Source organism: Zonotrichia leucophrys, chromosome 21 (assembly GCF_028769735.1).
Source record: "Zonotrichia leucophrys gambelii isolate GWCS_2022_RI chromosome 21, RI_Zleu_2.0, whole genome shotgun sequence".
Lineage (NCBI taxonomy): Eukaryota > Metazoa > Chordata > Aves > Passeriformes > Passerellidae > Zonotrichia > Zonotrichia leucophrys.
The window spans coordinates 8,110,295-8,133,026 of record NC_088190.1 but is presented as its reverse complement, the minus strand read 5'-3'; positions in this window follow the sequence as shown (position 1 = coordinate 8,133,026).

Sequence of the window (22,732 nt, the reverse complement as noted above, 5' to 3'; positions counted from 1 at the left end):
TGAGTGTGAACGGAGGACAGAATATGGTAATGGGCAGTCACTTCAAGGGTGTGGGTTCCTTGATCTTTTCAAAGATGCCCATGAAACACTGCTTGGTCATTACCGACCACCTTCTGGAAGCTGGGTTCTTTTGACCTCTGATTCAGAAGGTGCTAAGGTTCTTTAAAAACCTAAAGCCCAGCTGATTTGGAAGAGAGGAAGACCCAATTCCAAGGGAATGTTTAAGGGACACAGCAGGTCTCCTGGTCAGTGCATTACTGCAGAGGCCTCTTGGCCAGCAGGGCCCCTTCTGTGTCCTCCTCTCAGGACAGCAGCTGGTGATGAAGGCCCCTTGTCACTGCCAGTGTGGGTTGGAGCTCAGTCCTGCTGGCTACCCCAGGCTGCAAGGCAACACTCTTTGTTACTGACTGTGTGTTACTTAATGAACATCTAACTCCCATTAGATAAGGAGACTCCCTTTGATGTGTAAATATTTCAGTGATGGGAAGAGGAATGAAATGCACCCCAAGGCTTGCCCAGGTGGGTATTTATTCAAAGAGAAATTACCATCACCATATCACAGGCAAATAAAGGGCAAGCAGTGGTAACAGGAAGGGGTTTTCAACTCAGAGACCAATATGAAAGCAACAAAGCATGCAAAAATCCATGCAAAATTGTAGCCAGGCTCTGGATATAAGTGATGTAAATACAAACTACACTGAAGAGTAAGTGCAGGCAGGTAGCACTCTTCCTCATTTTCTGGACCTGACCAGTGCTATCAGTCATGGGGGTTATGAGAGGTATTTTACAGGTTCTTTTCAGGTTTCTGATTCCCCATGGGCTTACCAAATGGGATTGAAAGTAGAGTACTCTACAATTTAGAGAATAGTCTCTACCATGTGGTGGAGAGAAGAGCTGCAAGAAAAAGTTCTCCTTAACTCATGGGTTAATCTGAGGCTGTGGGAGTTGGCTCTGAATAGAAATAAATTCCATTTTGGATTTAATGGAACATACCTATTGGACATTTTAGCAACAGTACATGTAATAATCCTGTCCTGGAGAAAGGAGAAGTTGTTCTGGGAGCCTCCATGCCAGAAAATACAGGACAGTTGTACTCCTTTACAGAAACCTGTATTTTTTCTGATGAAATTTATTTCAAACTACACAAACATTTCTGATGACTGGTTAGAGTAGGGACTGTATGGGACTGCAGTTCACAATCAGAAGCAGCCTTGCAAACATGAACATGAAGGTTGCTCTGACAAAAGAGCTGTGTCCAGTCCATTACAGTCAGGGAGCGAGCAGTTGCTGTATCCCATGCTCAGCTGGGCAGCTTGACACATCACAGTGGCCACTGGAACATCAAGACCAGCCTTTTTTTTTAGCTGCAGCAGGATGCCTTTAGCCCCATACCTATTCCAGAGCCTGCTTGAGAATGTGCATATATTTGTATGAGTCTTCAGAAGCAGGTGTTCAGTAAAATAAATCTTCAGTGGCATTGCCTGAAATCTGGCACTGAGGCTGGTAAGACTCACTCCTCCAATTTTATTGTCAAATAGGGCACTGAAAAAAATCCAGAGTGGCTTGGGATTTAGGGACTTTTCTTTTGGACGTTGTCTCTGAACACACCATCAAAATTTCTCTGGGAAAAATGAGTGGCTATGGTGATCCTGTGGGTGCTGTCCATGAGGGAAGTTAAGAGCATCCCAAAATATTGTGAATGCCTTCAAACCATAAAATTGCAGAAAGAGCCAACTTTTCCACTGCTCAGATAGATCCTTTTTCACAGGTCTGTGAATGAACTGTCCCCTGGGTTGTACTATTTTCAGAGGAGATTGTTATCACAGTTCCAGATTCTCGCATTTAAAATATATCCCAACCGATTTCCCCACTCACTTGGGTGCCATCCACACCAAGCAGTGCTAACAAACCTTGATCCAGGTGCTGGCCTGGCAGTGCACATGTAGACAGCTGACACTGGAGTGACAGCTCACAACTACATTTGCCCTACTCATTCTGCCCAGGAAGAAAATGAGATTTTAGGCTGGTTGGATTTATAACACCCTGATTCACTCCTTTGCAGTGCTCATTATACCTCCAGGCATTTAAGAGCACTGAGACTTCATCCCCCACCGTGGGAGCTGGGAGAGCCATGCTCAGCTGAGCAGGATGAAAGGAGGGATGGAAGCCACCAGGACTGCAAAGGGTCTTCCAGGCTAGGGATGGTCAGGAGAGGACAGGGCATGGGTGAACACCTTGGACTGTTCATAACTTGTGGTGGAGTTATCTTCAGCTTATCTTAACATTCAGCAGATGTGGCAGATGATGGAATCCCAGACTGGTTTGGGGCTGGAAAGGACATTAAAGATCATCTCATTCCACCCCATGCCATGGGTAAAGACACCTTCCATTATACCAGGTTGCTCCAAGCCCCATCCAACCTGGCCTTTAACACCTCCGGGGATGGGGCAGCCACAGCTTCTCTGGGCAATCAGTTCCAGGCTTCACCACCCTCTTAGTAAAGAATTTCTACCTAATATATAAACTAGTCTCTTCTCCTTTAGTTTAAAACTGTTCCCCCTTGTCATGTCACTATCTGCTGTGTTATAAGGTTATTCTTCCTATTTTTTTATAAGCCTCTGTAAGGACTGGAAGGCTGCAATGATGTTTCCCCAGAGCGATGAGACCTACAACCACCCCAGGTGGCGTTACCATTGTCAAGGTGCTCTGCCTAAGTAATGCCCACATCTTTCTTCCTGTGTGTGACCAAAGAGATCATAGGGCTGTGTCTTGCTCCATCTCTCTCCTTGCACCGTTGGTGCTCTTGCTGGTGTGGTTTTGGCCCAGCCAACATGTATGTTGCAGACAGTGGCTAGGCAAAGAGCAAGGGATATCTTGTCCTAAGCCACAGGAGAGGTAAGGCCAGTTTATTTTAGGCTTTGCTATATGTTCCCCAACAACTCCATACCATTTCACCCTCGGTGCCACAATTCCCTTGCCTGCTTTTGTAATGCAGACATGGCCTTTTGGGGATACAAACCAGAGGTGTGAAAGAGCAGAAGAAAATAATTGAAAAGACAGGTGCTGATTTAGATTATTTGGTCTACTGGTAGTGAATTAAATACTGATGGAGAAAATCTTCTAAATCTCTGAAAGCAATAAAAACTATGCCTGGAAAGAGATTCCAAGCTTTGTCCCAGGACAAGGGCTGACAGAGACAAATGAACTTGTCTGGGCCAGTGGAGAACTCCAGGACCAAATTCTTCTGCTGCTTGTCATCCAAGGTTTCTTCTTGTCCATGTGTAAATTCCTCCTCTTTCATTTGGCAAAGAGGACGAAGGGTTGCATTGGCCAAGCCATTTGAAAGCCATGTGAAATATCAATAAGGACAGAGTTTTTCCTGTATTTGGCTATCAGATAAATGTCAAGACACTGGCGTTAGAGCAGAGCATGGCAATGTTTTGGAGGAGATCAAGCTGCATTTCCCTGCCCTGACTGGTGAATGTTTTAAATGGGTACAGCATTGTCCCTCCATACCCATCTTCAAGAGGTCCTAGTGTTTCTGTAGAACCATCTTTTCTGTTGGCTCAGTTTGCATCCACCAAGTGGAGGAAACGGGAGGCTGAGATATGAGCAGCATCTTTGGGAGGTCTGTTCCTTTCGTGAGGATGTGTGTGGAGCAAAGTGCTGGCTGTACAACTTTTCATGCTGGTGTCAGATAGGTGATGCAGGTGTGTGGATAGGGAATTCTCTCGTGACTGGGAGGAAGAAGCAGAGCTGGAGATACCCAAGGGGCAGGTTGCTGCACTCATACCAAGTTTGAGCCTGCTGCTTTGCCAAAATGCAATTGATAATTGAACCTGATTCCTGAACCAAGTCCTTGTTGCTCCTGAAACACATCAAGAATGAAGCTCCTGCAGAAGCGTTTGGCTGTCTGGGGCTCATCTATTTAATTTTCTCTTGTGGTGGGAAATCTCTTATTTTAAGTAAAGTTCTTTTCAGAAATGACTAATTAAACTACAGAACAGGAAATGTAAGAGACAGTAAAATCCCCTCAGCTGTCCAGTGCATTTCTAGGTAAATATGTTGGCAAAATGATGAAAACAAAACCTTTTGGAGACAAAGGCGTATGAGAGACCTGGTGAGGCAGCGTTGAAAAATCTATTGTTTGTTATAATAAAGTGAAACCACTGTGTTTATCTTGTGTCTTGGAGGATTTGGCACAATTACTCTTAGGAAGGTAGGGACGCCACATAGAAATCAGAATAGCCCAGATTTTTTGCCTAAATCTTTTTACAAATCGGGTTATTCAACTACAGAAAAGGATTTCTTTGGGGCTGTTGCTTCTGAAATTATCCTGCAAAACTGGAAGGACTGTAAATGTTTGGCTTTAATAGCTACATACAATGCAAACCTAATCAGTGAAGCTTGAAATGTCCATAGCAGGGAAGAAAGGTAGAGTTTTATGGCTCTATGGAGGTGTGCAGAAGACCAGACACAAAAGCTGCCTAACACCCATGTAGGAAGGCAGCCGCTGCTCTCCCATCTGACAAAAGTCACTCTGTGATCAGAGACAACTGGACGAATTTTCCACGCCAACATGATCTGCTTGTTTGCCTGAGCTGGTTGTGAAGGCTGGGAGGAGGTATTGCACAGACTCCCCTTGCAACCAGCCTCCTCCCCCAGGGTGTTCAGGCAGCCTCATTACCCCAGCTCCCACCCAGGTTGTGTGGCTGTGGGGCAAGGACCTGGCAGAAACCATCCTAGCAATTTGGGGAGGAATTACGGTTGTGCTGTCTAACTTTCAGTTTTTGCCTCCAGCAGAGGCTAAAAATGTTCCACATTGCTTAGAGGTGTCAGGTTCTGTAGCCGTAGGCTGGGAACAGCCCTCAGAACCTCTCAGTTACACATTACCCTGAATATCTCAGCAAATTACTCGTAGCTAATTGAAATAAAGGAAACACAGTGGCTCGGTTTACCTGGTGGACTGTATATAGCAACGCAACCACTGCATTTTGCATTGGTCATAAAAACACGATTCATTATCCCACCTGTCAAACACTGACCTTTTTTTCCCCCTCAGTCTGTGCTTCCTTTTCATGTCAATATAGCAGTGTTCATCCCAACTAATGTCAATAGTTTCTTATTAATCTTTCAGCTCTAAAAGTGCAGAGCCTCCAAATAATCCTAGACATTCTCTAGAATCCCAAAACCTCTGGTCAGTGATTTTCAACCTCCTTCGGTTTGCTGAGTCTGAAAAATTTTCCTGTGGCAATGCGGACCCTTCTAAAGCAACTTAACTGTACTGATAACAGACTCCAGGTTGATGAGTTACTTTTTGTGGACTCCGCATAAGTAGGAATTTGCAGATCAGAAGTTCAAAAGTGCAGATGCAAGAGATACATGGGAGACAGGTAATCAGTCAGATGTGTGTCATTTTGCATGTTGAATTTAGAGGGGTTCTTAAGTTCTTAAGGCAGGTGTGCATCAGAAAAACTCCTAACAGAGATCACCAGGAATGGTACTGTTAAAGCAAATTATGGTTGTGGGTAGTTGTATATGTTTGACTTATGATGATGCATATATATCTCAATAAATCTCTGTCTATATCTCAGTGTATGTATGTATGTATGTATGTATGTATTATCTATGATGTGTGAATCCAGCTTAAACATCAGGAAAATGTCGCATGAGAAATCAATCCTACACTGGCAATGATGAATCCATCACCTGTCCTCTGCTAATGGGAATGCTTCTAGAGACAATGTGGTTGCTGCAGCACAGGGAGCTTGTCCAGCTGACTTCTGCAGCATGGGGATTTCTCCAGAGCAGAATCAAGAGGTAGGTCATAAATACCAGAGAATCAGGAAACAAAATGCAGAGGGGCTCAGATGCAGGAAATTTTGGGAGGAGATGGGAACAGAAAGGCATATGTTTACAGTCTCAGGTTAGTGACAAAGAATGAAACTGCTGGAGGAAAGAGCAAGGAAGCTCCACATGTTTGGGGGACAAGCCATGGGCAAGTGGAAGTGGAGAGGAGATGAAAAGGAGGAGATGGTGTTGTCCATGTACCTGTGTTTCTTGCACTCAGTGATCAGATGATGGATGGTGATGGATGGTGATGGATGGTGGAGCAACACTGTGTCTCCTTGATGAGGGGAGCTGCACCTCCAGAGTAACTCCTTGGGGGCTTCTGGGCAAATGCCAGTGGAAGGGTGGCTGTGTCAGAGGAGCTAGACACTCTTTAGGCCTGCTAGACCAAACGTCCTCTCCCATCCAAGGGGTAGCATTTGGAATTTGTGCCCTGGACTGAGGATGAGCATTGTGGGTTTCTAAGATGTCAAAATGTCCAAGCCATGGGGTGGACCACTGAATGCTGAAATGCAGGAGCCCTGCCAGGATGGTATTGGCAAGTCAGAACATGCTAGCAGAGATGCTCTGGAGTCACAGCTGATGAAGAAGAGATGTCAGGAGCACAAAGGCATGGCACAGAAGTCCAGCAGTGGAGATGGAGGATGTGAACTTCCCATCACCCTTAGATGTCTGGGTAAGCAGTGCCTCAGAGGGATGTTATGGGCACAGGATTTCCCTAACACAGATATTTTCTGAGACAGATGCTCAGCATCAAGGGAAATGTGCAATGTCTTGACCCTCTGCACAGTGAACAACCTAGTAACCGAAGCTGAGAGGTGGCCATCTTTCTTCTCCCAAGGTTTGTTCAGTATCCTTTAGCTTTGGACCCCAGTGGGTACCTACCCCAAATGGGTGGCTATTCCTTCTCCTAGAGAGGGTGAAATATCAGAACACAAAGGGGAAGGAAGGCCTTGGGGATACTGAGTTCTCCGATGGAAATGTCATGCTAAGATGTGCAACACTCCACTGTTGTCTCTGAAACACTTGATAGCCTAGAGGATATTGTTGGCCTGCTGGATCCTTCAGTGATCCTCAGATGTGTCCTTTGCTGTGATTAGAGGATGAATCATCCTGCAAAAGACAGATCCCCAGCACACTGTGGGAAGCCCATGCAGGACAGCCCACCTCAAAGGGTTTGACACATCTTTCATAATGTAATTACTTGAAGAATGGATGTGAACTGTAAGATAATCATCCAGGCTCCCTTGTAAGCCCATGGTGAAATGCTGGCCCCTTCATCTGTCCCCCACGCATTATTCTCGCAGGGGCTGTCGCAAGGCTTGGCAAAGCTGTAGAGAAGACTATGCCAAAGTTCCAAAGACTGGATTTTTTTTTTTTTTTTTTTTTTTTTTTTTTTTTGGTGTATGAGTGGGTGAGATGAGCTCACCCCTGTCAGCCCTTATGAGGAGGACTCAAAAGCAAGATTTGTGAACCACTTGCTGATCAGAGGCATTTTCCCCAGTTGTCTCTGAAAGGGAAGTTAGAGCAGAAGACGCAGAGGTCCAGTCCCACAGAGCTGCTGTCACTGATGCCAGAATTTGTAAATGAAGCCATGGGTGACTCAGAAGTCTCAAAGGACTCCCAGCTGTAGATGTTGACATTGATATATGGGTCATCTCCCATCCTAGAACAAAGTTATGGGCCTCATATAGCCTACAAATGTTACATGACTCAGGAGATATCTTGGGGCACATCTAGCATTGAGGGAAAATGATAGGGAAGATGTTTAACCATCTCTCTGGCTTTATACCAAGCTGAGATGAGCAGTACAGACTGAATAATGTGGACTCAGGCCTGCTGAAATCATTAGAAAAATGCTCAAAAGTATTAGGGTTTTCCCCCCTTCACAAACTGCATTTTTTCAGATTACTGATTTCTGCCACTTGGGGAATTTCTATTTTTAAAGAAAATTGAGAAATATTTGAAGCACTGTTATCCAAGCAGTTCCTCTCCAGAGATGCAGGAGTTGATGGCAAGAGCCTTATGGTGACTGAACAGGGCCTGCAGCACTCACAGCATTCTTTTCAGTGGACCCTCTGATGCTAAGTGTTTGAGCGTGCTTAGTTTGAGGCCCCCAATTAAGAAAGAAATTGAAGCACATTTTTGTGAGTTGAATTTTTAACTATCTGGCTATAGTCCAGCATGCTTAGCAGATTCCCAGCGTGTCCCATCTTCTCTTGGGGCTGTTATGGCCACTTGCTTTAGCACCATTTCAAGACCAAGAGTGGGTCTACTCTCTCACCAAAGGAAACATCATACTTATTCCACACAGTTCAACTCTCTTGGGCAAACCAGAGTTTTCATTTTTTACTCTACCAGGATATATGGAAACATGAAGGTGTAAAAGAATTGCTGTTTAAGAGAATCAGCCAGAGAAAACAACTAAATGTTTAGGGAAGTAGAAACAGTGATGTCCCACAGCACACACAACTAACAGGTAGCTAGACCTGGTGTGTTTTTCAGTACTAAACACAATCAACAGCCATAAATGCAGCAAGGATATAAGTTTTGATCCTGATCCTGTTGTGATACTGTGGATAGGGAAAAATGAAACCAGAACAGCTGAGTAAATCTATCCAAATTAACAGTGATAAAGAGTGCTACATCCTTGTTCGGGTGAAGAGGCATCTTCTTGGCTTTGCAGCAGGCACTTGTCCCTCCATCTGCTGGCAGCACTTGCCAGAAGAGAATTCCATTTAATCATCCCATTCCTCCCAGAAAAAAAGGCCTTCAGAGAGGCAGGGAAGATCACAAACTTTGGTACCTCTGGCTGGTATCTGTAGCATTGTCCTGATTTTTGAGGCCATCCTCCAGCCCTTCCTAGTCTAGCTCTGGAGAGGTTTGGGGGAGTTGGGAACATCCTGCTCGCTTTCATGGACCAGTGTCTCTCTCCAGGAACATCTTCCCCTGCCAACGTGGGTGGAGGATGGCACTCATACAGAGCAGCAGCAGCAGCATGTTCTTTTGGAGGTCCTCTTTGTGCGTGTCCTCTTGGAGGTCCTTTTTGTGCATGCTGCCACGAGTGCAGGACCTGAGTCACGGCACCACGAATTCATGGTGACCATGCCACAGCAAGCGTGTCTGGCTCGCCACGCTGGCCGGGGCCGTGCTGGCTGGGACACGCCACTAGAGGGGGACACAGCCACATGGAACAGGACCTGGCCACGGCCACCTGTGGGGCAAACTCGGTGGCCCAGTGACCAGGTGCTTAGCATGTGCCATGACCAGCTCGGGTCTTGTGGACCTCCATCGCCTGTGTTGCTTCCAGCCCGCTCACACTCAACCACAGCATTGAAACATGCACATCAGACTCTCTGACACTTCTGATGGTGAAGCCAATGGCTGTGGTGTGGGATGCATTGACCTTCCTCTTTGCTCTTCCCACTCATTGTTGGTCTGACTTTGGAGGTTGGTTGGCATTTTCCAGATCTGAAAATCCTGCAAACTCTGCATTGGGTCTGCTCAGTATGTGGAGTGGGCATAAGGTATGGTGGGATATGAGCTGTGGGGAAGATCCAAAAATTGCTCAGATGAGAGGAAGATTTTCTAGAGTTTTGTCTTTATCTTTCCTTTTACTATGGCATCTCCTTAAAAAGATGTCGCTAGTATGGGATAGCCAGGCTGTATGCATGTCTGGTTTCATGAGCTGCAGCCTCCTGCTTCTTTTTGCTTACAGACCTTTTCTTGAGGGCTCTTAGCTACTGTATCTTCTAATGGTACAGCTGTTTTGATCCTGGCTGTACTCCTCTGTTGAGGCCTGAAGGTGGGACAGTGTCAGAGGATGGAACAAGATTCCTACTAAATTGTAATGGGATCAGTGCTTAATTCTTCAACCAGCTTTGAAAGCTACAATGTTGAGGATCAAATTCCCCCAAAAAGAGAATGAAAGTTATAACTAATTATGCTCATGATCTTCTGTTTGTCTGGAAATGAGGAAATTTTTTGCATGCCTGCAAGGTCCATCTGCTGAGTGAAGGCTCATAGACATGCAGCTATAGACATGCAGTGAGGAGAAGAATGGGATGTTCAGAGAAGAATGTAGGCTGGAACCATGGAACTTGATGCAAAGGGTGTCTTGCAGATGCTTGTTCAGACAGATGAAGGTCTGAGGATGGGGTGAGATGTGTCCCTTTTGGCTGCTTGTGAGTGTCAGTGGAGCACCTGTGGCTTTGGTGTTCTGCTGAACACAGACAATATGGACAGGGCAGATGTGAGTGGGCGTGGGACTTGAAGAGCGTGTGTTTGTGTGTGTGCTTGGATGGGATCCACTGACCTCATGGCATGTCTCCGGTGCAGGAGTTTCATGTGGCATATCTAATCCTGTGCACCAGTTATCTCATCCTCAGCAAACCACACAAAAGGCCTGGTAAAGCTGACTGATATCAAATCGAATTATTCTCTCACAGGTGAGAGGCAATGGTGGGGGATCCTGGCATCTGCAGGTGCATGCAAACATGCAGAAATGCAGCAAAGATCTCTAGGGAAGACTAAAGTCTTGGCATCAACATCTCCCCGGTTATGTGTTCCTCTGGCCAAACCCAAGGCTGTTGCAAAAAGCAGTGGTCTGTGAAGTTTGACTGACAGATCATGATTTTGTCAAAAAACATGGGAACACCTGTATATTCCTTAGAGGTTTTTCAATCAGCCACACAAATTTTGTTTTGCATCTGAAAGGAAAAACAAAATTCAAATTAGAGTACACAAATTTAAATGGGTGGCTTCAAGTCCCAGCAGAAAATAAGGAATGAAATTACTTTGCATTGTTTTAGCTAATTTGCTGAATTTTACAGTAATTTCTCCTACTCAAATGGTAGGTATTTTATTTAGTATATTTATTGCTAACTGAAACTGTGCATAGCAGTGAAATTACTTAGGAATTCTTTAGTATAAATTATTATTAATTTCAGCAATTGATTGCACAATGAATAATCTTTTTATCACTCCAGAGAAATGCAAGGCTGAGATTTCATACCAATAATTTTTATGGGAGTTCAATGTCAGGGCTCCTTGGGGAACTTTGAAAATCACAGCCCCTAATTTTTAATTTTCAGTCCTTATAAACAATGCTATTTATTTGGGTGTGCCTGTGAACTGTGGGCCAGTCAAACACTGGTTCTTCATAGTCCCTGCCAAAGGCTGGGTCCTTTGGAGTTTATTGTTTTAATCTGTAGTTACAGGGAGGAAGCTGAGCCCTGATGTACAACTTGATCCTGCGCTACCCTCCCCCAGTCCCTCATCTGCTTGTCTTTGTTGGATGCATTGATGCACTGGACCTATGTGAGGCCTTAGAGATGTGACAGATAAGAGCCAAAACGTGTTATTTAGAGGGGTTGGTGGGGTGGACTTTGCTCCTGCTGTGCTGAGTCTGGACACCTATAGAAACTGCAGGGGGCTGGAGGAGTCAGACTGGGTGGAGAAGTCTGTGGCCATGGTGGGCCCTGGGAGATTTCAAGCTCAAGAGTATACACTGCACTAGTATGATCTGCAGGACCTGGAAAAAATTTAAGAAAATTATTGTGGAATCATCTTTCCGGATGTGTCAGAGAGGAAGTAGGAGGCAGGAGAAGTTTGGAAAAGCCTCTCTGCAGCATTTGGTCCTGCGGGGATCATGTGAGTTTAGCTTTGTTCTTTGTGACCAAGACAGAGCTGGCATCCCATGCCTGAAAAGTACCTGAAGCTTTGGAAATGCCGGCCATACTGTGATCTTCCACCTTTCTCAAGAGAAATGGCATTAAATCTCCTGTTTTGCCTTAGGGCACAGGCATTTCTCCCAGGAGAGTCTTGACTGGCTCCCACTGCAATGACCTTATTGCCCTGACTCACATCTTCCTGGCCCATCTTCTCTTCTCCCTCCCCTTCATGGACAGGCTGCTGGGGGCCCAGTGCCCGCCAATGCCTCTCTCTGCAGTCTTGTGTGACAGAGGCCACGATGCAGCCTGGCACCACATTTGCTGTGCTGCTGTTCATCCTCTGAGAAGCAAATCTTCCCCACACTGTCACTCGTGGCCAATTCATCAACTCTTGTCCTCTGCAGCAGCTCTGTGGCTCTGGACTAACCCAGAGGTATTTGTACCTTGCTGAGTAGTGGCTGTGGATTAAATCCAATTTAAAAGATTGGGAAGGTCACAAACAATACTAAGTAAAGACCAGTGTTATCAGATTGAGAGCCAAATTTATAAGAAAATTTAGCAATGATTTATTAGATTGTCAGCGAAACAGAATTTCGATTGGCAAAAACCACCACAGCCAAGGGTCAACATCGAGCCCAGGATCGGCGCTGGGAGAACACACGGACCTGACACCTGAATGTCAGTCTCCCCCTGTTCACGAATGCTGCTTCGTGCAGCGGGTTCTTATACAGTTTATTCTGCCTGAGGCAGAGATGACCGAATGTTCTTTTGTGTCTCTTCACATGCAGCACCGGGGCTTTACATGTGCAGAGTCAGACAAAAGTCCAATCCAGGTGTCTGGATGTTGTCAGAGCACTCCCGGAGAAGTCGGCATTCACATGTATCAGGGTGGCACCGGTGATCACCATGGTAGATGCAATCTTCGAGGTGCAAAATCACTCTTGAGTGGTCCTGGCATTCCAGGGAAGTCAGTGATCATCACTCAGGAAGATTCCATTCTTATGTTAAAAAACCTGATATTATCTTAACGTGGGAAACTGGATGAATAAGAATAAGAATCTGCTCTCGGCTGGGGTAGTCAAAAGACAAAGCTTGGATCTTACAATATTTTATACATTAATAGCATGAATTATCTGTACCATATACTACACCAGGAGTGTACATCATCTCATGTTCATCAAAGGTAAAGCCCAGGGATGTGAGCTGTTTCCTCTACCTCACCTGCAGCCTGTGGTTCCCTGCTCCATTTTTTGTTCCAGGAGTACAATTCGCAGTGCCACTGGTTTGGGTGGGGAAGGGTTTAGCAGGGTTCCTCATTCCACTCAGAGACAGCCCTGGGTGTGTTGGAGCCCAGGGGGTATTGGAGACTTGCAAGGAAGTGCTGGAAACTCCCAGCATCTGAAGCTGAGAGGCCATGGAATGTGGGGGCCCAGTCCTTGGGTGTATCCTTCTGACAAGGGGCATGTTGCTCCGGAATTTTGGGTGGTGATGAAGGACCATGACTATGGAGGACTCTGACTTTCTTGCGACAATGAGGAACAGAGTAAAAAGCTTGCAAATGAGTGAAGGCATTTGCCCCAGGAAAGTAAGCTCAGGACTTGGAGGCAGAATCTTCATTGGTCCTGGTGGCCCATTAGCTCATACTTGACTCTGGCATGCAACACTGAGGTCCCTGAGACAGGGCTGACGAAGTCCAGGACCCAGGGGACGCTTTAAGGACTAGTACTGAGCATCACCCCTCACCATGCACCCATTCATACACAGTGGTCTCACATGCGAGCCTTTTTGATGACTTCTTGCTGCCAGGTGAGCTCTTGTTTGTGCAGTTGCCCAGTGGATGAGATGTATTTATAGCTGTTGTTAAATCATAGCCATGCAGCTGAGGGACTGGGCCGCTTCCAAGGACTGCTCACGATGATGTGGTGGGGGATGGAGGCAGGTTACATATTTACACATTAGTTTAAAATGTGGATTCTTTCCCCCTGGGGGCCCAGAATAGCTCATAGGCAGCTGCTCCAGCCATCAGCTCGTATTTATTTGTGTTTTTCAAACATTTAGTCAGTATTTACACAATAGATGCAATATTAGTAATATCTGAAATAATTTATATGATACCAAATGGGATTTCTCATGGCCAGTGAACTGCCTGAGGACTTGGCCCCTGATCCTTGTTAAAAACTCAAAAAAGCACAAATTAACAAGCTGTAAAATAAAGTCTTCATAAAAGAAGAGAGGAAAAAAGGCCAGATCCTGGGATGGGCTGGGTGATCGTGACAGCCCTGAAGGCTGCTGGGAATGGATGGTGCTCAACACCTGTGCAAATCAGGGCTCTGCTGCTATGCAAGGAGGAGGACGGGTCCTATGTAGCTCTCCCGGCCTAGACCTTGGCATTTCTCTGTGCCATGGTAAGAACTGGAGAAAACCCACCACTAGATGCTAATGGCTACTGCTGGAATCCCTTTGTCCCCCAGGCGGTGGCTGGGACCACACACCACTGGGCTGCAAGCCTCTGGCTTCTCCATCTGTGTCTTCTGTAGGTGCTCATGGTGAGAGCAGTTGAGAGGAGGCAGCCAGGCTTTCAGGGAGGCGCAGACTGGGGGCACATGCCAGAAGCAGTGCTTGGGAGGGAAACCAGTGCACGTCCATCATCTTCATGGTTGGACCCTGTTTCCACCCTGGTCCTCTGGACACAGTGCCACTACAGGGACCAGCAAAGTGACTGCTGCATGTTTTCCTGAGAGATGGACTAAAATGAGAATGTATGTGGGACACCTAAACATAGGCCAGTGTTATCCCATCTTTCTCCTGAAAAGCCAAGAAGGAGAAGCATTGCACGCACTTAGCACTGCCAGGCTGCCCCTTCGTCAAACATCCTTCCTCCCATTCACCAAGCAGCTTTTCTTGCACCTCCAGCAGCTGCCTGGCACTGTGAGCCAAGGGGCTCTATGTAGGCAACTCTTGCAAACTCCCATGTCTTCTTGCAGCCTTTCAGAGTCCTGGTGGGTGTCTTGCTTCACCAGAGCCCCTACAAGATCCCTAACCTGTGGTGACTGCAGATCAGCATGAGAATAAAGGGGGAATAAGAGCATCTTCTGTTCTTTGGTGCTGCCCCAGAATGTTCCCTCAGCACCTTGCACCCATTGACATCAGACCAAAGGTGACTTTCCTCTGATGAAATTCTCCTGGCATTGGCTCTACCTCCCTCTAAGCATGCCTCAGCATCCTGGGGACAAATTGGCCCCAGTGCTCCCATGCAGCCCCCACAGTGATGACACATCACTGCTCATGGGCTGACAGGGGGCTCTGGGGAGGGTTAGAGAAATAAAACTGTGGCATCCACCCTGCTTTCTTTTCCCTTTATATCTCCCCTCCTAATCTTTCTCAATTCCAGGGAAGGTCGACATTTCATCTGTGTTATCCACAGCCATCCTATGGATGTTACCCCCTACTGCTCTGAGGGGTTGTCCTCCTCCTCCTCCGTGCCTCACTCCTGGCTTTTGGCCAAGGTTATGAACTCCTCAGCAGTGTCAGGGACGTGGGCCAGGCTGGCAGTGGCCTGAGATGATGGCATGTGAAGATGGTGGAGAAAGTTTGGGGATGTAGGGTGGGGTCTTTCAGCATGATGTAACTGCAGGCACATGGTCCATGGGTGCTGGAAGTAGGAGGAGGTGTGTGTTGTATTTCAAGCACGTCCACACTGTCTCTGCTTCTGCAGCCACTCGCCATATTCAAACCAGATGCAATATCCGCTTGTCAGCAGTGTAGTGTGCATGGGGGGATTTCATTCATGTGTTTTGGACCTATCCCAAGCTAAATAAATGATGGAAAGGCGCAATTAACCCAATTTCAAATCTAATCCGCTCTGAGTGCCTCTCTGTCCTGGGCCCTGCCTGTTCCATGTGGTAGTGACTTGCCTCCAGATTTGTGTGAGGAAACACTGGACGCCTAGCCAACAGAGCTGGTGATGAAGGACTGGTGCTGGTGTTGCTGCTGTGTTAGAGTGAGCCTGAAGAGAAGGTCACATACTTGTGAGACAGCATCCTTGCCCCAGTGTGTGGATGGGGAGGTATGACACAAGCCTGAGATCATGAGTAGAAAGGGCCCAGGTGACACACTCCACCATCTCCATGGCCATGGTAAAGGCTGTGGACACAAAAGTAGGGATGCTCTCATGTGAACTCCCCAGCCCTGTTCACCAGGTCCGTTTTCATGGCCAGTGCAGAGGAGGCCTGCTTCCATTCTGCTTTGTTCAGGGCTGGCTCCAGAGCCATCAGATATTCTCAAGACTGAACTGTCCCACTGAACACCTTTTGTCCTGGTCACACCAATTTCTCTTTTCATTTCCCTCTTGTTGAGAGCCATTTGGGTCTTCTTTCACTGCCAAAATGCTGCACGAGGACCATTCCAAAAACATCTTTTGGCAGATCCATAGGCATTGCTTTCTCTTCAGTGTGCTGAGGGAAGAGGCTTTTGTGCGCCTCTTCATCTGCAGGGGAGAGGAAAGGTCATTGTGTAGCTTGTCCATGGGCCTATTGACGAGGGATATCTTCTAAAAGAAAACTCCCAGTTTTCCAGCTTTCTATCTTTTTGTTTAGAATTATCTGAGGGGTTCTTGACCTCTGACTCTGAGTCCAGCTGACTCTCATGAATAATCCTGGGGGGTGCTCAGTGCTCTTTCAGGGGAGCATCATTGTGAAGAGATGTTGCATGAAGAAGCTGGCTGTGGTTCTAGATGTGGGAAGCTCAGTGGAAAAATCCCTGGGGAGTACCACTAACTTTCACCCAGCCTCAGAGGTTCTTTCTCCATCTGGGGTGGACTTCAGCCCCTGGGGAGATGCTGTCTCTGCGCAGACCGCAGGAAAGTTGTCTGGATTTGGGATCTGTTAGTGGGGAGAGGGGTTTGTTTTCTCTTGGGTTGGGCTTGTCATCTCAGAAATAGCTCAAAACCTGCAGCACAGAGCTTCCAATCTGCTGCCACCTCAGAGACCCTTCTGTCCTGGTGCATGCATGACAGAGATCCTCCAGCCTCCGGAGTCATGGGAGTTGCCTTTCTAATCCAGCCTTGCTCATGACAGAAGCTACATCATGGTGGACATGAGATAGGAGGGATAATAGGGCAGCACCTCACTGGGAAATGGACCCAGGAAGATCACTGATCCATCACCCATCCCAATGCCATCTTCACCTACTGCTTTCCTCCTGCAGGGCCGGGTGTGTACCCATCCCACCTGCCTTGCTTACACCTGCAATGACAAATCTTCATTTTTTCCCGTAGTCCATCTTCAGCTGCCTCCATTCCACATGTTTGTGTTCTCCTGCCTCTCTTGTCCAGCACAGGCTGCTCGTGCTCTTACCCCACCACTAAGGCTGCCATTGCCCTTTGCATTCTGCCCAAGTGTAAGAGGCAATCCTTCTCTGCAGCTGTGAGCTCTGCTCTCCTATCCCAGCTTCTGGAATTCCAAAACCTCCAAGGAAGCTCAGGACAGACCCTTCAGCTGCTGTCAGCCTTGCTTTCTGCCAGGGCCTGCTGGTCAGCTCAGAAAGCTGTTTGGGATAGATTTATCTGCCTGGGTCTCTTTACAGCTCATTTCAATTGTCTGGATGACTGGCAGATGAGCAGGCACCATGGCCCAGCCAGCAACTTTCATGAGATCTTCAGCAGGGACTGGGTGATGAACTGTAGCCACATAGCATCTTCTCACCCAGGCTCTTAACACTTAGAGCTGCTCTCCAAGACCCTCTGTGGGTCCTGAAGCCTCTTGAGGCAAAGCCTCCACAGGAATCTGTTCAGGAACATCTTGCCCAAGCCTCCTCCTGGATTTGATACCCGTTGTGAGGACCACTGCCAGGGCACCCTGCTGGGCTGACTGTGGATTATTGTGACAGAGTCACGGAGAGCCAGGGGGTTCATCCAGACCAGGCTCACTGATGTGGGTCATAAGTGGTATGTCATCCAAACTGGATAAGTTTTTCTGACTGTCCTTCTGCTGATGCTGGGGACCATAGGAGCAGGAGAGTGTTTGTCTGTCTATAGGCAGACAGACAAACATGCCAGAGGAGAGTGGAGATGGAAAACAGCCCACACTGGGGAGTGGAAAGAGAAGTTGAATGTTTTCAGAAAATGTTATCTCTGATATCAAAAGGCTGCTCTGCATTACAGTGTGATCTCTCCTGATATGGCTCCTCCTGGCATCTCCAGGTATATGAATAGTAACCTGTTTTCTAAACGGTTGAAGTGACTACTCCATCCTCACAAAAACAAACAGTACAAAGTCCTATTGTGCCCTTTGCAGCCATGTACACTTTGGATAAAATCATACTTGTCCCTGTCTGTGTTGCCACTTTTTGAAGATGCACTTCTGCCTGGCCACACCTGGCATGCAAAGAGTGCCAAAGTACTGAAATGCTAAAGCAGAGGAAATCACCAGCTCTCAGTAACCAGGTGAGCCTGGAGAAGCACTATCCTTGCTGTTTCATTCACATCCCAGCAGACAAGCCTGTGGATGCAATATCTAGCTAGCACTGTGTTTCTTATCCCCCATTCTCCTTTCTCCTCATCTTCTCACCTAATCTTTGCTAGTCCGTTCCTGTAGGCTGCCTTCACAAGCTTGCATGGAGAATTCCAGATAAGGTACACCCCAAGCAAGACAGAGTTCAGGATTCCTTGTGAGTTTGCCTCCCTCCACTTGCACTTCATTACACCTGCTCCCAGCCCTGTGGAGCAGCTCTTCAGGCTGTGCCAGGTGGCAACATGTACCAGAACCCATAGGCAACTCAGCCAGGGGACTGAGTATCACCCATAATTTCTTCCCGGCCTCCAAATCATGTGAAGCTCCGCAAAGATCTGCAGAGGGAATGCCATGGCATGGCACCACAACAGAGATCTGAGGGTCTGCTGGCTCAGGTGAGTGGTGGTCTGGCAAGAGAGAAACACAGCACATCTTCTGTCTGCCAAGATCTATATGGGAAGGGAGCCAAAGGCAGCAGGGAGTTTGCAGTGAGTAAAGTGGCTTTAGCATGTGATTGCAATGTGTTCATGTGTCAGGGCCTGGCAAGTCTGGCTGTAAAAATTAGATGAAAGCAAAGAGACACTCTACATGCTCCGTAGATGCCATCTGCCAGCGGTTTTCTGTAAAAAAGCCTCTGTGGATTTGATGTAGAGGAAGAACTCAGTCTTCCTTTGGTAATCCCCTGATTCCAGGAGCTGGGTCTTGAAGGAAACAGCAAGTCTTCCAAAATGTGCACTGAGAGTTGGCCAGACTGCAGCATCCTTGGATGCCTGGTTTCTTCCTGCACTGCTGGGCATTGCTTTGTCCATCCCAGCTGGGGGTTCTGGGCATGGCTGTGACTGTTGAGTCCCTTCATCTGCACAGGGCAGTAGTTGATGTTGGTGCTTCCTTTTGTGTGTGAACTGGTGGGAAGGTGCTGGGCAGGATTTCCATGCTAGGAAATATGTTTCCCACTGCAGAGTCTCTCTGCCAAAAGCACATTGTGTGACAGTTTCATATGTACACAGGATGGGATGGCTTCCACTCTGCTGGGACTTGAAGTACTTTGCAGTGCTGGACCTCAGAAATGCCCTTCTGCCATCACAGTCAGAGACCATCTCCAGTGGAGACCATCCCAGCATCTGGACAGGGATGTGGGGCTGTCTTGCTGTCAAACGGCCTTTAGTTGCATGTTTGTATCTCAGCATGGCCAGACCTCCTCCATTCCAGCTGCTCCACAGCCTGGACACTTGGAACAGCCAGCTGGCCCTGTCCTTGGCCACAGGAACTGAAACACCAGCAGATTTCTCCCTGCTCCCCTTCTCTGTCCTGAGGCTGTCTTCCTGTGTGCTGGACAGCTTTGGAAGAAAATTTTGTAGCAGTGATCTGTTTATGAGCAAGGTAAACAGCTGATGCAGCAGGGGCATTTTCAGGGAAGGCTTTGCTTCATCATCCAGTCAGGAGAGCCAACAAAAAGCATTTGGATTTGGCCATTTCGATGGAACAGTCCAGCTGGCAAGTTGCGTGCATTTGTCCCTTCCAGAGGTTACAGATGTGTGCTGGACACTGTGGGAATGGGATTTTATAACAGTAATTAGTTTATTCCTGAGGTAAGCAGTATAAATAGGAGAAAAATTTGTTTCCTGTTCCAATGCAAATAACTAACTGGCAGCCAGTTGGATAAGGGCCACTGAATATCAAAAGCCGAACAGGGGACTGTGTCAGCTCTATATCCCCTTCTGGCTTATTTGCATGCTGGTTGGTAGTGGAATGTTTCTCTTTAGGTTACTAAATTTACTAACTTACTGTATTTTTTTTAGCTTGGGGCTGGTTATTTGAGTGGCCACTGGCCAATTGGCTGCCTACTGTTTATTTGAATGGCCAGTAGCCAGCATTTGTCACTGGTCCTCTGAGCATCCCAAACCCAATTGCAGTTATTGACCCAGGAGAATGTGTCTGAGCTTGGCTGACCCCAAGACAGCAGCAGAGCTCTATGTCATGTCCCGACAGTCTTCTCCTTATACAGCCATGAGACTTTTGCTTCTTTGTCTCTTGGAAGCACCGTGTGTTTTCTTTCTGCTTTTCTTGCTAGCTTCTAGTTTTCCCCACAGTGGCATAAGCCACAGTTTGAAAGAGTTCCTGCTGTTCTCTGCTGCATGATGCTTTCTAATAACAGTCTGGCCTGTCTCTGCACCTGGGCTGTGAGGTCCACCTCCTGCTCCAGTAAACATTGAATCTGTGTTTTCCCCAAATTTTCTTCATGCCCAGTCCCAGACTTGTACAGGATCACCACCCTCTGCCCACTCTACCTGTTTGGCTTTGGCTCTCTTATGATGTCCAGATGGAACACAACTGCACTCCCACAGAGGAAGAGGAACAGCTAATTGTTTTCCCATCAACAACCAAGCAGACCAGAGGTCCCTTGTCTGGCTATTGGTGCTGGATTAGTAGAATGATGCTCCACTCCCTCCTAATCAAGATCTGCAATAAACTTTATTTTCCTTCCTCTACTAGAAACATGTGGCCTTTTCTCTGTGACTTTCTGGCCATTTTACAAGCCACTGCATTTTCCTTCTCCCAGCAGGGTTTTTACATGACAGAATGCAGCAAGATTTGGGGAGCCTTGACAGTTCCTCAGGCCCTCAGAATCTTCCTTCTTGTCTGCTGACCTACTTCCACCTACTATCTGAACAGCTTTCTTCATCAGCTTTGCAGGGACAAGCAACTTTTTGTAGTTGGGCCAAGCCAGCCTACCTTCATCTTCCTCCATAGCCACAGTCTTGTGTGTTTGGGGTCTCAGCCTTCTCCATTCCGCTACCTCCCTGCTAAATGTGTCTAGCTAGAATTCATTTAAGGCCAGTAACATCCCTGGTTTTTCATCTCATTCACGTGGGATCATCATGCAGGACAAGCCCCTGTCTTCATGCAGACCCTTGGCCTGTGAGGGCGGTGCCATAGGTCATGTCCTTCCTGTAGTTAGTGGCAAAGACATTTCATGGGAGCTTTCCCCTGGCCTGTGGCCAGGTCCATAAATCCCTCCTGTTTGCCTGGAGAACCTCCACCCAGCATATAAAGGTCACTCAGTGTTTCCCACAATTAAAGACTTGCCATTGAATGCTTTGCAACCCTGCCAGCTCTCATAGCTGAGGCTGGAATTATCCCTAGGATGGTGTTTGGGGTTTCTTTTCCTAGAGAAAGTGGGGGATATTGGGTAAAAAACAATCTCTCAAAATAAGGACAGGAGAAGGGTACCGTGTGACCCACGTTAGGAGCAGGCTTGGTGCCTGTGACTGTGGAAAAGTCAAAGAAGGAACATTCTGGTGTTGGGAAGCTCTTTTGCATCCTCCTCGAACATTTACCATGCCTGGTATCTGTCTTGTCTTGCAGACAGATACAGTGGACATAGTGTGTGAGACATGACCTCAGCCCCCAGTCTGGACAGTGCTCCCTCGGGGTCCTGCCAGGGGACAGGGTCGCTGCGGTTCAGCGCTGTGGTTCTTCACTGACCAGGGGTATGGATGTTGGTTAAGGACACTGCACAGACACCAACACTCCTTATTTACCAGGCTGAGCTTCCTGGGATCTTGTGGGGACCTAATAACAATCCTTTTACATGAGGACTTTCTTAAAATGTTCTTCAAACACCTGCAGAACAGGTGTGTATTCCTAAAGGTAGCCTCCCTTTTCCTGCCTTGAAAATGCATTGCGAGTGGCAGATGCTTCCACGGGGGCTGATGGCAGAAATATTCATGGGATGATCCTTGTGTCCCCAGAGTCCCCATAGACACAGCAGGAAATTGTTATAGTGACACCAGATGCCAAAACCCAGACTCATGAGGGTATTTGGACATGCTGTGACATTTAAGCCCCTAATGAGACTCAGCCCACACTTCCAGCTGCTCTGGAGTGAAGTGACGTGTTCATGCTAAAATGAACACTTCAGGAGAGGTTGTTTCAGTCAGAATTAGAGGAGTCTTCCCTTGAAAAAATGGTAAATCCCAGATGTTTTGGGGTTATAGTGTGAAGAGTGAGTAACTGTTGGGTCAAACCCCATTCATGGCTCCAGCCAGTGTGGCTGCCTTGTTTCTAGACACACTTCTGGTGCTGTGTGGCTCCACATGGATTTAATGTCCAGCATCTCCCAACACATGCTGGTGACTCAGCAGAGCTCTGGCTGCCAAGGAGGGGATTAGGGCAGGGCCCCTGTGCTCGTCGCTGCCCCACCATCACCATGTAACTCCCACAACAGATGAGTCCCCTGTTCCTGTCCTCCCAGCCCTCTCCGCAGACATAGGCTGGCATTGCTCCCTTTTTCTGAGCTCAGTCTGGCTGGGTGCTGCTGGAGAGTCCTGAAGGGACTGGTAGGAGATTTGTACCAACCCATCTGAGGTGGGCGGTGGAAAGCCAGCCATGAGGTGTCTGCAGGGGCTGACAGCATGTCAGATGATGGAGGCACCTCTGCATGTGGTCTCAGATGTGTCAGGAGCAGTGGCTGGTCCTAAAGTGCCCAAGGGGGACAGGGACTGTGCTGCTTCAGTAGGATGCTGGGTGTGGAACAGCCTGTGCCAGTGTGGTGCTGGTCACATAAGCCAACTGCTCTGGCAGGTAGGCTGAATGGCAGGTCTCTGAAGAGCCCAAAGCTTACTTTGACTTCCCTTGGGCACTCAGTCCATGCCAGGTCAGAACAAGTGTTGCTGGGGCATGCTTACACCTCATGGAGGA